Source organism: Corythoichthys intestinalis, chromosome 1 (assembly GCF_030265065.1).
Source record: "Corythoichthys intestinalis isolate RoL2023-P3 chromosome 1, ASM3026506v1, whole genome shotgun sequence".
NCBI lineage: Eukaryota > Metazoa > Chordata > Actinopteri > Syngnathiformes > Syngnathidae > Corythoichthys > Corythoichthys intestinalis.
This window is the reverse complement of record NC_080395.1, coordinates 50,911,575-50,928,270: the sequence shown is the minus strand read 5'-3', so window position 1 is coordinate 50,928,270 and position 16,696 is coordinate 50,911,575. Positions and strand designations below refer to the sequence as shown.

General features: G+C 36.6%; 1 protein-coding gene across 4 annotated transcripts in view; it reads right to left on the bottom strand.

Moving 5' to 3' along the window:
• Positions 1–16,696, bottom strand: part of LOC130912005 (protocadherin-9) — a 284,657-nt gene that overhangs the window by 206,295 nt on the left and 61,666 nt on the right. The window lies entirely within an intron of this gene.

Below are 16,696 nucleotides of genomic sequence, written 5' to 3'. Positions count from 1 at the left end.
CTGAGGACATAAGCGAGCCTTCCCAATGCCAAGAAGCTAGGCTTTGTCTCATTCGTCCATTCTTCCAGAAGCTGTTTGGCTGGTGAATAAGCATTTTGGCAAAAGGCAGTCTTATTAGTTTTAGGTTTATTCAGTGAGCATTTTTTTTTTCTGTAACAAAAGGGCACTACAAATGTATCCACGTGTGTATTTCAGTAAAGTAAGTGTGAACGATGTGGCATTGTCTTGTACATGTGTGTGTTTTGCAGCCAGTTCTTAAGTTAACACAGAAAATGAAGAGCTACAAGTCATAAGAAAAGCCCAGAAAAAATAAATATCACCTCTATGCCAAAGCTTACACTAAGATTAAAATATCTTTAATATAAATATCTGTAACACTTTATATAAACAGCTATTATAAATAGTTAAAAGATAATTAGTAAAATGTTAATAATTTATTGTTGATTTGTTAAGTGGTTGTTAACAGTTTGTTAAGCATTTATAATAATGCCTTATAGATAGTTAATACAGTATATAAAATAAACTGACGGTTAATGAGTAATAAATGACTTGTAAACTGTATGTCAATGATTTATACTTACACCTTTTAACTTAGTAATATTCCATTAACAAGTTAATAGTAATTTACTGATGACTTATCGAGTATCAGTTGATGGTTTGTTCATGTTATTGGGACGTTGCACTAAAGTTGCAACTATGTACTCTTCATTTCTTAATTGTTAGTAAATTAGGAATAAATGCTATAACTAATACTTAATATGATAACTCAAACTTTACAGATTAGTTGTTAATAGTTTGCTCACCATCTACCAAACTTTGAAGAACATTAAGTAGACTGAACAAGTTCAAGGTACAGAAAGTTCATGTGACATTTAAAAAATCCAAATTTTTGTACCTCAAGATTGTTCTACCCATAGGCCTTTATGTGTGCTGTGTTTTATAAATAGAAACACACACACTCAGCCATCACATGGTACAACAACAAAATACAATAGTAAAGTAGAAACTAAGCCTGTCGCAATATGCTATATATATATATATATATATATATATATATATATATATATATATATGTATATATATATATATATATATGTATATATGTATATATATATATATATATATATATATATATATATATACGTATATATATGTATATATATATATATATATATATATATACATATATACATATATATATATATACGTATATATACGTATATATATGTATATATGATATATATGCTGAGAAGCACACTGAATAAAGAAGTGTTGTTCCATTCAAGTCTCGGCCTTACATGTACTTAGATCAAGGAAGTACATAACACTTACAATCCCTCTCCCTACGATTAGGAATATCATGGGAAGCAATGTGGGGAAGCAAGGTAGTAATTGATCTTTTTCTTAACTGCCTATGTTATTTCCCAACGCAGAGAAGAATTGGTAGCACTACGCACAGTCATGGTTCCACTTCCCATCATGCATTTGGGCATGGCTACAGTATCATTTACTGAAAGCTCAACAAATACACTAGCTGGCAATACTTAGTCACAATATACAAAGTCACATTTGTTCTTTAAGAATTACAAGTCTTTCCATCCGTGGATCCCGCTCACAGAAATAATGTTAATTATGTAAATGTCATCTTGAGGATTTATTGTCATAATAAACAAATACAGTACTTATGTACTGTATGTTGAATGTATATATTCGTCCGAGTTTTTTTTCTTAATGCATTGCCAAAATGTATATGATCGGGAAAAATTATCGGGAATGATTGGAATTGAATCGGGAACAAAAAAAAGCAATTGGATCGGGATATTTCGGGATCGGCAGATACTCAAACTAAAACGATCGGATCGGGAGCAAAAAAAACATGATCGGAACAACCCTATTGTACCCTGCAATTGGCTGGCTCCGATTCAGGGTGTACCCCACCTACTGCCTGGAGTTAGCTGACCCTTGACCGTTCCGCGACCCTTGTGAGGATAAGCGGGATGGAAAATGAATGAATGAATAACTAACACTATCAACTGTAACCTTTTGTACAATAATACATGTCCGTAGATTCAATGCAAATATTTTAATGTTCTGGCTTCCGTTCTCATGTTATGTCTTTTTTTTTTTTTTTTCCCTTTTTTTTTTTTTTCAAAGAAATAAAAACAGTAATATGATCAGGCTTCCAGGAACCTCTATCACTGGCTGTTTTTAGAGTTAAACTATGGGCTAATTTGGATGTGAAAACATGAATCGTAATAAAATAACATGGCATTATTTATACTGTATATAGACAGACTAATTTTTCAGTGGTATGAGACAAAGAATGTTAATGTCTGTAAATCCTAAAATAGTAGATATACAGTACTATAATTTGGCAAGATTTCTTTGACAAGGTTTTTCTTAAATTGAATTGTTTGTGAACAAAAGGACTCCACAGTAACTGCTTTATAGCCTAATACTATTTTAAAACTTCTGTGAGATCAGTATAGATGAATTAATAATTGTATTTTAACGTTTGCAACACTACAGTATGTTTGGAGCATCAAATTGTGCAATGGGCATATTCCAATTGAAGGAGCTTAATTATGTGAAAGTCAAAGCACAGTGAAATCAAATACAGCCTATCTGACTTGTCTCTGGATATTGCCCAGTATGGGTTAATATATTAAGGCTGTAATCACCCTGTGCTGCCATGGATTTCCCTTTGCAGCCTGTTGAGTTACAGTCTGAAGCAGTAGTATTACTAATGAGCCTGGTAAGTGGTCCATTGTCAAGAAAGTCCCCCTGGACATCAAGCTGAAATCAGATGAGTTGTCCTGGTTCGTCTAGGTTCTTGACCTAGCGTACACTAATTTGAAAGGGGTTAGCAACCTTAATCTAATAATGCTTGTTCGTTATGATGTTTAATCTTCATCAGATTATCTGTCTCTATAACTCCACAGCCTGGGAAGCAATTCATATTTTAGTTATCCTGGTCAATTATGTTTTGTTTCATTTGAAAGGTACGCAACAATTGCTTCAACCTTTGGTGGTTTCATGAAACTCAATGTTCTACAGTGCTGGTGCTAAAATGATGTCTTCCTTCTATTCTGAATACAAATTATGACAGTCAATTTAAACCGAGGAAACAGGACTTGTTGAAAACATGAACAAATTACATTTTTTGTCTTATCGTTGAATGGTCACATAAATAAAGTATATAACTTCGCTGTGTTTTTCAGGAGGCCTAAGATCTCAATTTTGTTTTGCTCCTTTCTTCCTTTTAGTTATTTTGAGAAAGCAGATTTGACAGCTGTTGTCACAGCAGAGATGCAAACCTGAACAAGTAAATAGACATGTCTGGAAAATACTTTTTTTTCCAATGACATTTCAATATGTATGTTTTCTTTTTTTTTTTTTTTTCAGCAGAATACCGGTTTTGTCTTGCACCATCTTTTTGTTTAGTCTGTTTTTAACTGAGGAATTCCCTTACAAGTAGTCAATCCTGTTTTGAAAATAAACATGAATTTTTCATTTTATTGCCTATTTGACAACTACAAAAAAACTAAATATTTTTCTCTTTTTCCATCACCTCCTGGTGCACATCCTTACACAAGTTCGCATTCAATTATATGCAAACGACTAGACAGTAAGGCAGAATAATGGAGGTGGCAGAATAATTGGGGAAGGTTTAACCTCCAATTATTCTGTTAGGAAAAACAAATGGCACCTGTTTCAAAAAGCCAATCATACTTGTGGTGGTGAATATGTGCCTCTTGTGCATCTCGATGTGTCGCTGTCTTTGCCTCCTTAGAGGTTCTTTCTTCATTTTAAAGCCACCGCTTTGTCTCAAAATAGAAACTGTTGAACCCAAAATTAGTTAAGTCAGCCAGAAATTTCTTATCAAAGCTTTGCAACAACCCATACTCATCACCTCTGCAGAGAGCCGTGAGGGGGTCATTTAAACTAAGTTAAATGCCAGAATACTTGATTTTTGTTAGTATGGAATAGTTACAACCGTCTGATTTACAGTATGAGTTGTATTTATTTTTTTTTTTTTATTATCGCTGCGCTCATATGTTTACCTAAGTCTGTTGCTGTTGTAGTGTCAATTCTTGCTGTAAAGGGGGGAAGAAAGAGAAGTGGGAAATACTGAATCCACCAGCTGCCAGTGGGACAAAGTGCAAATATAAAGTGATTGGCAAAGGACTTCATTCTGTGCTAACGTTTGTACATTATAGAAACCCTAGTGAGAGTAGTACATTGCCAGTTAATCCAGATGGGAGATGGAACAGCTGCTATGGTGAATGAGCAGTTCAGGTTTTAAACCTAATGGGATTTAACTCTTTACCATATATAGTAGATATTGTAAGTCATCTTCAGTTCATGTTTAAACAGTCATTTGTATTAACCACTGCTAGCAATGTCTGTTACAAAATATCAAGGTTCTTAAAATTGCAAAACTGCAAAATAAGGTAACTTCATGTGTACAACAGAACTACACAGAGTGTACTTTTCAGTGGTCACATTTACCGGTATCTTGTTCAAAATAGTCTTTTGTATTTAACAGGAAAAGCAGTTTATCCAGTATAAAAATCTTTTCCGGGTTGTAATTTTTTGTTGTGTTACATACTTCATGAGGTTCATTAAAAATCCATCAGCTGCATACCTATCTCACTCCAAAAAGTTTTCTTGATAATTTTACTAAACAACATTATAAATCCGTCATGCAATTTTTATCATGTCTGCCTCAAATATCTCCCATGTAGCATTTGCATTATTTCATTCTTTACGTGGGAGTTCCTTGGATAATTCAGTTTCTCCCACATTTGAAGAAAAAAAAAAAGCAATCTTGTTATATTAATTTAAGACTCTAGAGCTATATATATTTATTATTTGCCTCCCTATGTTCCACGTATTTCACTTGGCAACCATATTTTACTCAGCCTTTTACCCAATGTCTGAGGGGATAGGCTGTGGCAGAACAAATGTGAACAGGGCCCGGGTGCGATGGGTGCTAGTGGACAATTTTTCTGGGTGGGGGGTTCAAGTAGACCTTTTTTTGTTGATGACTGCCCAAGCGGCTGACACTTAAACACTATATTACAGCTCTGCGCATCATCTTACCTTTGTCTTTGAGCCACCCCTTAACCAACCACTTTACGCCCGCAAACCACGCCCCTTAGAGGCCCGGGTGTGGTCGCACCCCCAGCTCCCCACTAAGTTCCGCTCCTGGGGAAAGGCACTAACTCGACCGCAACGTAATTGAAAACAGGCAGTGTAGATATTGGTTTGACTATGGAAGTTTGTGGCATTGGGCAATTCCATTGTTCTCTACTGTTCATCAATTATTCGGCAGTTATTCGTAGCATTGAGTTATTATGCTCCTTACTTCCGGAACAAATTGCCAAAAATTCTGGGGTGGACTCAAACGGTCCTTTAAATAATGGCTAAAAATAACTGTCCCTATTGCTAAAATACCCACTTGTATGGCTTTTGCTTCATATTCACATTTTGTGTTTTTATTTCCATTTCTTCTTTTAATTGTGTTTGTTTTTAACTGTCTTGGTGATTTTAATATGACATATTAGATGTGGAGCACTTTGAATTATTTTAGGTTGAATTGTTGAATAGCTTTGCCTTGCCTAGGTTTTTAAGTGCAGGGAATCAATTGCTAACTGATATTTAATTTCTTGAAAGTGAGTCATCTGTCAATGACTTATTGAATGGTCTTTGCTGGTGTGTATGCACACACTGGGAAATTAAAATGTTTGGAAACCAGCGCCTTAAAAGGTGTTCAAACAATTATACTTCCGTGTAAACAATAACAATGGAATCATCATCCATGACAAAGTAGCTCTCAGTCACCTAATGCTAAAGAGAAATATGCGTTGCTCATGGAGTCCCATTGTATTTCTGATTTGCATGGATTATTTGATAACCAAGTTACTTTATAAACCAAGATACACAATAATTAGATGTAACATTGACCCCAATGCCAAAAATATTAATAGAGCTTTTTTTTTCCTGTGTGGGTAAACATTAAAGCAACTGTTTTAATGTCAGAGTGCAGAGAAGTCATTTTGTTGTGATTAAGAGAACAGGAAAATGATACACAATACTATTCAGTTATCCAAAAGGCAGTAAAAGTCCCATCGTATTTCTGATTTGCATGGATTATTTGATAACCAAGTTACTTTATAAACCGAGATACACAATAATTAGATGTAACATTGACCCCAATGCCAAATAAATTAATAGAGTTTTTTTTTTTTTCTGTGTGGGTAAACATTAAAGCAACTGTTTTAATGTCAGAGTGCAGAGAAGTCATTTTGTTGTGATTAATAAAACAGGAAAATGACAGACAATACTATTCAGTTATCCAAAAGGCAGTAAAAAAGATTTTCCTATTACTGTCTGTGGCATGGTTGGAACAGATATGCAGTACATGAAAGAGCATTTAATGAAATCACTTTTTGTTTTTGCATAAAACTACCATACGGTATCCATATAATTTTTTTTTTTTTAAATCTCTCTGCAGAGATACGTTAGTTTAATATTTGAAAAGTTAATTCAAAGGTTGAAAAAAAACACCTGTTTATGAATGGCATGACGCTCAAATGTTGACCGAAGCTTTAGATGTCAAACTAACTAAAAGGTACTGCATTAAAGCCGTCTACATCTGCCTGTTTCATACATGATATCTAGACATTAGTCCCCATTTTTATTCAAATCAGCTTTGAAACAGAAAAAAATTAAGTACAATCCCTAAGAAAACCTAGGCCCGTGATGAATCATAAAGTGATAAGAGTTAATATTAGCGCAGATTGAAATGAGTCAAGAGTGGAGCACATCAGGTAATCCACAGTTAATAAAGATTTTATCTTTGCTATCCAAGCTATAATGCTACTAAATTAGATGAAGTCAAGTGCAGTGGGGCCAATGGTTCAGATAAACTGTCTCCAGGATGCGATTAATAGTTAAATCAGTCAGTCAGCATTTAACCTGCTGGATTTTAAGGATTTGAAATTACAAAGGAAGCTGAAGGACTCCAGATCATATTGATCACTTAAATTGAAAGTTGTTTGCTTCCAATGAGTCCTATGCACTTCAAATGTGGTCGGAATAAATGACTTTTATAAGTCTACAGAAGGCTATTGGGAGGTTGGATATTGTTACAAATGACAGATAGTGGTCACGATAACAACTCCATTATTGTATGTAACAATGTGTTCTAATGCATTCTACTGTATACTGTATGTGTACTTTATTGATTCTAGAAGTTTAAGTGTCCACAACTTCAGAAGCTTAATGTGTTCTCAAACCCACACATGGGGAAAACCCAGTTGATCAGGAAAAGAAGAGGTAGATGTAAAACAGAGGTTACATTATAGTGTAGTATTGATTTGTTTCACTTCAGATGCACTGCTGATGCCCTAAAGGTATCAAGAAAAATAAAAAGTTAAATAAATCCGAGATCCAAGTTTTTGAGGTGTTTAGGGATTAGTGAAGCTCAGAAGGACTTAAAAGGGAGCTGTTAGAATGCTGGATGAGAGTTTGCCATCAACCTTTCACTTGTTCCCCCAGCTGCAACAGCTATGAAATTTAAAAGCTCCAGATTTCTAACCCGCTTCCTGTTATGTGCCATAAACTCCTATTCTTAAAGTGGTTTGGACTTTATAAATTTCAACCCTGAGTGCAACAAAATCAAGTACGTTTTTAAAAAAAATGCAGTACATATTTTAATGACCTATGCACTGTAAACATTTTGGTATCGTAAAACTGCCAGATAATGAAATAATTACTCTAACGTGATTTAAGTGACTGTGAAATAAAGGGAATACCGGCCTGGATTGGCCATTTTCTTTATTTATTTAATGTCATATTTTAAAATTCATATGAAAAGGCTTTTTTAAATGTACACCGTGAAAGCGACAATAAAGAAGCCTACCATGCACAAGTTATGTATTATTCTATGCTCAGAGTTTACACTTAGTTTATCATGATCAAAAAGGGAAAAGAAAGGAAAAGAAACTGCAGAAAAAAGCTGAACATACTTTTAAGTGTGCCCTAAAAAATCAACTCATTTTTCTCGGAGAATAAAACTGGATATCTTACCTTGGAAGCAGTTCTCACATATAACAAGAAATACATGGTCAAAATGTAATGCTTACATTTACTTTTTTCCCCTTTTGCTTAAAGCTTACCCTTCGGAACAAATCCCTGCTATTTCTGCTTTTTGACTTTAGTGCTGAAGTAACAGTATTTAGATGGTTCAAGTAGGCAGCTGGCATATGAATTGGCAATTTCATAAGTACACTTAACAAGTGACAAAAAAGATTAAAATGCTAAATAATCAAGATGTGTTACAATAAAGGTGCAGAGACCATTGATAACAAGTTGGGTTCTTCACTCAGCTGATCCTCACTAGTGTCGCAGGAGCACATCTCGGCAAACCTTTGGACACCAGGAGTGTGTGGGTGTTGTTTGGGGGGTCAAGGTACACCATGAACCTATCACCACCCAATCACAGGCCCTCAGAGAACATTCAAACTCCATACTGAGACCACACCTCTGAACTGTGAGGTGGACATGCTAATCAGTCCTTTATTGTTCGACCAGTTTTCTTGCAGTTGGATACATTATATAATGGCGAATATATATATATTTTTTTAATTACTCATACACCTTACTCCATATACAGGTACATACAGTATGTAGAAAGACAGTGATACTATAGTATTTTCTTTTGCTCTGTCACGCTACTCTTCTAGATGATTCTGATGGTCAAGAATGGTGTGTACCTAGTTGATATGACAATCCAGAACACTTCTGTGGATCGCAAATTAATAAACATGGATGACTAGCCCACCTGTTTAGTTATATACTGTACAGTACGTATATATGACGCACATAAGCAGAAACAGTCAATTTAATGTTCTTTATCGGCATATTTAATTTTATATTAGAGTTCTCCTCTTTTACCTCTACTTAGATTTCCACAATTGCTTAAAAGTTGAGTGAAAAAGAATATTTTAGTACTTTTACACATCTTCCATTGCATAAAATTAAAGAAAAAAACATTTTAATACTTACACAAAACATTCCACAATGACAAAAATAAAACAAGATTTAGGAGATTCTTGCATGTTTAAAATTAAAGAAAAAAGACAAAGATATAGATGATGTACATACAGTAAGTAATCACTTCAAGCTCCGCAATGAGCTCAGGTTCATTCTGTTTCCATTGATCCTCCTTGACATGTTTCAAAAGTGGTGAATACTTATGTACATCATATAATTTCTTAGTTTGCTGAAGGAAGAAAATGAATTGATTCTATTTTTTTTTAATACAGATACAACGAAAATCTGTGTATGTGGTGGGGAGGCGGTGGCTGTAAATATTTCCTGGTGCCGTGAAAAGTGTAAAATAACTGTACGTGGTTTCAAGAAAGTAAAGAATGGCGTCCACATGCCTCATTTAATGTATGGAATCATCCAATAATCATCTATACCAGGGGTCTCCAACCTATTCCACAAAGGCATGCTGTGGGTGCAGGATTTCATTTCAACCAAACAAGATGACACATTTTCACCATTCTGTGAAAGTGGTGAAAGCATAAGTGCAATCTGTGCTGCCTGTTTTAGCAGAAACCTCACTGGTTCAACTGTCTGAGCTGGATTGGTTGGAACAAAGACCAGGACCCACAGCGGGCCTTTAGGACCAGTTTGGAGACTCCTGAACTATAACGCTTCAACTCATTATGGTTGCAGGATGCGGGGCCAGTCCAGCTGACTTTTGGCAAGAAGTGTGATGCACCCCGACCTGGTTTGCAATAGCGGATGGTCAAGTGTGCTCCCAACAGTCTTTTATTATTATTATTATAATTTAATGATAGTCACGAGAACTTTAAAGATATGCTATAGTATATACAGTATAGTTTTAATTCCTGACAGTATTTTGAATGTTCAAAAAGGCACGTAGAAAAGACTACAAATTGCTACTTACTATTTACAGTGAACTACACATAAACTACAGGCATGCAAACTGGTTAGGGGTGAAAAAGGTGACAAAGTAACATGGACATACGGCATGCGCGGAAAAGTGCATTTCATAGTGCAACCAGAGACATCTCGAATTAAACACAGTACATAATAATTTAACATATACAAGCCTAAATCTCTCATCCTGAAATCAGAACATATAAGACGCATTTAGTAGCACATTATACAAAATATAAATTATAAAATATACAGTATGTCCCATTTGCATTAAGCAGAGAACAGCTGTACAGCATAAAATATGAATTTACAGGTACAGTATAAATTCAATTCACTTAACTATTATGTGTTAGATAGATAGATAGATAGATAGATAGATAGATAGATAGATAGATAGATAGATAGATAGATAGATAGATAGATAGATAGATAGATAGATAGATAGATAGATAGATAGATAGATAGATAGATAGATAGATAGATAGATAGATAGATAGATAGATAGATAGATAGATAGATAGATAGATAGATAGATAGATAGATAGATAGATAGATAGATAGATAGATAGATAGATAGATAGATAGATAGATAGATAGAAAGAATAAAAAAATTATAGGTCTTCAAAAGCATTAACTGTATAGTGATCATAACTATATTTACATTCAACCAAAGCAATTAGTCCAACGGTCCTTAACTTCGATTGATAGGTCATCATACTGGATAAACAGAAGTACACCCGTAGGCTGTTTTCTGAACAGGGGTGTGTACGAACAGCACGGGAATGGGGGTGCTTTCAAATGCGACCTGTAGCGGAGCTCTCCGGTTTGATAAACTCTCGATGGCTAAACAAATTAAACGACCTCCACAACAAGGCAAGACTCTTCCCTTTCTGTAATTATCGGAGAGTATAGAGGGGGCCTTAAATAACTCGTTGTCAAAAATAACTAGTGACCATTCAGAACTTTACTAACAAAGCCCTAAACATGACTTGTAAGGAAGGCACTAGTTCATCACTGTAGTTACCTCATTGTTCATGATTTATTTTTTTTTTTTATCGTTAACAAGCGCTTTACAAAGGGCCCTTAAATAAATCGTCACAACGCCAACTGGTGACAATTCAGATCCCAACTGACGTTCGCCAACTTTACTAGCAAAGCCCTGTGTGAAAGGCGCTAGTTAGCCCCTCCGCAGTTAGAGCTACTGTACCTCGAGTAACTGCGTTCTACGAGGCGGTGAAATATCAAGGACTATCTGAAGTCAGTTATCAAGAAATTAAGCGAATACTTGTGTTATAGACACCATTACAAGCGCAGGAATTGATCGAACGACACGATTGAATGATTTATGAAGACTATTATAGGCCATCACTCAAACTTTTAGCTTTAAGAAGTTAACAATTTTTGACATTAATCCCTTACCTTGCCGCAATTTCCAACAGGTCCGAGCGAGAAGCTGGGATGGAGAGGGGTTCGGCCTCCTCATTGCTGATTGGTGATAACTGTGCTCCCGTCTCTCACTATTGTCAGTCATTTGTTGTCACGAGAAGAGAGTGGCGGTGATAGGTCTAGGTCATAGGACTAGAGTGTTTTGTTTTGAAGTTAACGGTTTCACTCGCTCGTTGACATGCCCCTGCCCCCCCATTTTTTTCTCCTCGGATCTACGTGATTCAGAAGAATGACCCATTTTGTTTCAAAACGGCGAAATTTCGCCGAAAGGTGGCAAGTTTGCATGCCTAAAACTATGATAATTTTTTAGCGAAATGGCCATTTTAACTAATTCTTTGCATTTATCATAAATGCTCAATAGGTATACGATATATGTTTGAGGATCCTGTACTGTCATCATACACTTTCACACACTTGTTTCCAAACTACAATAGTGTGCAGATAAGCTTTGGCGATAGCTAACTCTCGCCTCATATGCTTATTGCCTAAATCTCTTTCTAACTGGCAGGGAATCACATAATTGGCCTTGGTCCATTTGCTCAACCGTGTGTGTGTGTGTCCTCTCACTAACAGCAGATTTTAATGAATCGGTTTCATAGTGTTTAGAGCTCCTGGCTATGAGAGGGTCAGGGTGGGAGTGAATGACTCTGACCACTGAGAAAGAGCCAAGCATGGATATCTTGTGTAGTCTCTGGTTTGAGCGCAGTATCATCGCCTTAATCAAAAACAATACTGTTTTCTCTCTTCTCGCTTGCCACCTTTCTTGAGCTAACAAATATTCTGGTTGTGATAATATTTGTCTAACAGCACACCTGTTTAAGACTGAATGATACGTGATACATGCAATTGCAAATTAGGCTCAGTCAATTTTCGTTCTCTTTCATTGTTTATCATCTCTTTGAAGGTTGACAAAATCTATTATTTTTAGTATATATAGAAAAAAGCTAGAATGGAACAACAGCAGGGATGTGGATCTCCATTACTGTGGCAGTTGGATATGCATCTCGATGCCCTGCGAGCGATACGATATAATTTGCGATACACTGAATCCCTGCCCGAAAACGATGTTTGCGATTAATCCATGTTTTCGATACGATGCGATATGATTCACCCTCCATCCCAATTTGATATGATATAATACAACCTGTTCCCGATACGATGTGGTGCACTTCGATAAAGTGCGATACACCTCTTTAGGATGCTTTTTGATAAATTAGTTCAATCAAATGCGATTCAGTGTGAAGCAAAAATGATATATCGTATTTTATTTACTAAGCAAGCAAACAAACAAAACATAATATGGCAATTAAGTATTTTACAAAAGGCTTTGGTTTATTAATATAAGAATAAAACAAAACAAATAAAGATAAAGATGCTGTACGTGTAAAAGATTAAAGATGCTGTACATGTAAACGTTACAGTAACATTAATCACTCTCAATGAGTGACTTAAAGTAACACTTTGCATTGTCTACATACCTGTCTGCCAGACAAAACCTAATATGAAATACACACAACTGCTTGTGCAAAGAAGACCACAAAGAACTTGGCAGTGGCATCTGCTGTAAACTGACCACTCTCACTGAGTGTCTAAAGTGCAATGTCCATACATAAAAAACAATAAATAATAACCTTTCACAAAAGTAGTAGCTTTACTGGTCTTGCCATAATAATCAGTCATCCTTCTTCATTCTCATCAGTCTTGTTGTTAGCCCCTTGCTCTGTCTTTTTCGCGATGTCGATACCATGCTGTCTCTTTAGGTGAGTTCCCATGTTTGTTGTGCTGCCGTTGTAAGGTTTAGAAGCACGGCATTCTTTACAAATAACGTGTGTCTTGTCAAGTCTGCCATGTTTCTTGTAAAATCCATAGTACTGCCAAACGACGGATTTGAACTTTGAGGGTGCATTGAAAATCTTATCCGCTTCAGCACCACTGCTACTACCCTCCGCCATGTTAACTTGTAGCACTAGCTGATGGTGCATTCAAGACACCTCGGAAAAAAGGACAGAATGCAGTACAACGTGGAAAATATCGATGCAACGTTGAAGATTATCGATAAAACACACAGCAAACAAATGCATCTTGATTTTACGCTGTCTTTGCACCAATGTATAGTGACTGAATTGATACACTCGCATCGTGCACCTTTTTATCTCGACCACAATCCATATTGATTATTTTTCACATCTCTAAACTACAGTGATCCCTCCTAACTTCACACTTCAAACATTGTGCCCTAAGTCCATCGCGGATTTCTTTAAAAAAAAATAATAATAATAATAATAAAAAAATACAGATGAGCTGTCCCAAGCCAATCGCGTCGTCTTACTCACCCTCCCTGCCTCTCCCTGCTCTTTGTTGCTTAGGTAGTGCATTGGAGTTGCTACATAAAGTTAACGATGATTGACAGACGTTTTAATGTTTGATCTTGCCACAGATGCCTGGAACCCGAAGCTTCAAAGCGCCACATACGTCAATCATCATCTAACTTTTTAAACAGTTGCTGTGGCAACTTTTTGTGTGTAAGTGACTTGCTTGAGCGGGTTTGAGTGGACTCACTCAATGAAGCATTTAATAAAGACAAGAATTGTTATACTTTATTCTTGTTTAAAAATAATTTGGTGGGACAGTATACACGTATAAAACTTATATTTATTGCATTTGAAGTGCTGAAAACATTTATCAAGTTTTTTTTTAATTACTCTTCGGGGAAAAAATTGAAAAATGTCTTATTTGAATCGCTTTCAAATTCTAAATCTGAATAAATACATTGAACACATTGGAATGTGTATGTTAGGTAGTGCCCTAATAAAAGTAATTAATCGCAACATGAATGCCAGGCTATCTTCTGCTAACCATCACAGGGTGTATCTTATCTCTAGGCAGTGGCGTTCCCTTGCATGAGTGGGCTGGGTAGTCTGGGGCAATACGTTGTCCCCAAACCTTTTTTGCACCACAGACCAGTGTGCCATGGGCCTTTTTTGGGGGGGGACCGGAAATGTGTGGCAGAAAATGACAGTAAATACAAAATAACACGACCGGGATAAAAACTAACATTAGGTGCAGGAAAAATGTTATACAACATACGCTGAAACAACCTTTTTTAACAGCGGCCTCGCCTAAAACTTGCAACAAAGATCCTTGGTTGCAAGCATAATGAGTTATCTCCATTTGCGGAAAACGTTTCTTGGCTTTTGCAATATGATTTGCCAAGTGGTATGAATATGATTCGCCAAGTGGTATGATGCTCTCTCTTCCCAATAAAAAAAGCTGTCCAAAGGCATCGCCACCCGCAGCACACAGCAGCTAATGTTAATGTTTACCTTGACTGATGCTGGGCTGCAAACACCCCAGTAAGAGCAGCCAACCACTAGAGGGTGATGTACACACGGCTCTACATGGACTAGTATAGAGCCTACCCACGTACCACGTGCTCGCTGTATGGTTCCGCCCACTTGTCCGTCAAAACATAGTGTTAACCTGTTATGGCTACGTACATTTCTCCTATTTACGGCGTGTTTTTCTGCTCCTTAACATTAATAATCAAAATGGTGAAGGCGTGTGTGGCTGTTGGTTGCACTAACAGAGAAGATGGAAGGAGAGACTTGAAGTTTTACCGTATTCCGAGGGATCCAAAGAGGAGAGCGAAATGGACGGCTGCAATTCGACGTGAAAACTGGATTCCAAAAAATCCCCACAGACTATTGTAGTAGTCATTTTATATCCGGTAAGATGCATTTAATATATATTTAGAGGGTTTTGGCCTGACAACCACAATTAAGATCATTGCTAGGCTAATCGCCGACAACATACGACGTAGTACGACATAGTTTTAAATTCAAGATGTTTGTGACTTCCCTTTCTTCCACCATCGTTATTTTTTGAATAATATTTAGCTGGTACCAAGTGAAAGAAACTGGCCTCGTCTACGGGGCTGACAAATAACCACAATTAAGATCATTGCGAGGCTAATCGCCGACAACATACGACGTAGTACGACATAGTTTCAAATTCAAGATGTTTGTGACTTCCCTTTCTTCCACCATCGTTATTTTTTTAATAATATTTAGCTGGTACCAAGTGAAAGAAACTGGCCTCGTCTACGGGGCTGACAAATAACCACAATTAAGATCATTGCTTGGCTAATCGCCGACAACATACACGTATGTATGTCGTGAGAGTGCTATCGCTAAACCATATAAACATTAAAAGCCTTAACTCCATTGACAAACGACATGAAATACATTAGACTTGACAGTGGATGTTAGCAATAACAAAAGATTTTGAATTGAAAATTTCGTAACTCACCTTTCCAAGCACAAGATAGATTCCTGCCGAACGAGGACCTGTTTCACCCAACCAGCAACAAAGTATTATAAGCCTCCAAGCTCTTGAAGTTTTTCAAATTTTCGTGGGAATAGGCTGATTTTGTGTGGACAAGATAATTGTAAATATCAGCGTAGCAGATGTCAGGCAGACAGGGCGAAGACAGTGGGTCGAAAAACATCGATTTGGGCATCAAATATGGATCTGGCGACTGTATAGAACGAAGCTTTTCCTCATAACGCCTTTTATGCAACAGATCCAGTGAGTTTGCGGCATCAGAAAGCACCGGGTCTTCCATGAAATGCATTTTAAATTCCGCCATCAATTGAAAACAATGCTAATACAGAGTCAAAATGACGGACAAGTGGGCGGAACCATACAGCGAGCACGTGGTACGTGGGTAGGCTCTATAGATGTGTCAAGATGCACAGGCCAGATTGTGGTCATTAACAAATTATTCATTACTCTGCAGCCCTGTTGCAAATACGCCACATACCGGTACCGAGCCAGGTGGTTGGGGATCACTGTATTAGTGCCCCCCGCGATAAAGTCGATCAGGAAACATCACTACTACCACATGTTTGAGCAATATCTCCTAAAAATATGTTAAGTTGAATCAAAGTACTGTCCGAGCAACTTTACCATAAGTAGCCACCAGCCATTTTGCAGTCCTCATGAGATAGGAGGGATAATTCCCGCGTATAATGTGTAATCAGAAGAATAGGCTTTTATCCACTTCACGAGCTATGACTAGTGTGCTAGCATGTCATTACATTGAAGGTCATTTAAAGTCACGGTTAAAAGCAAAAACAAAATTACCACACAACAGCAAACCAAATGACATAAGTAGCAACTAATTAAACAACTGGAACAGTAACTGAAGAAATAATTTGTACATAACATGAACCTTGAATGATATTTGCATCCGTAGCGCCACAATGCA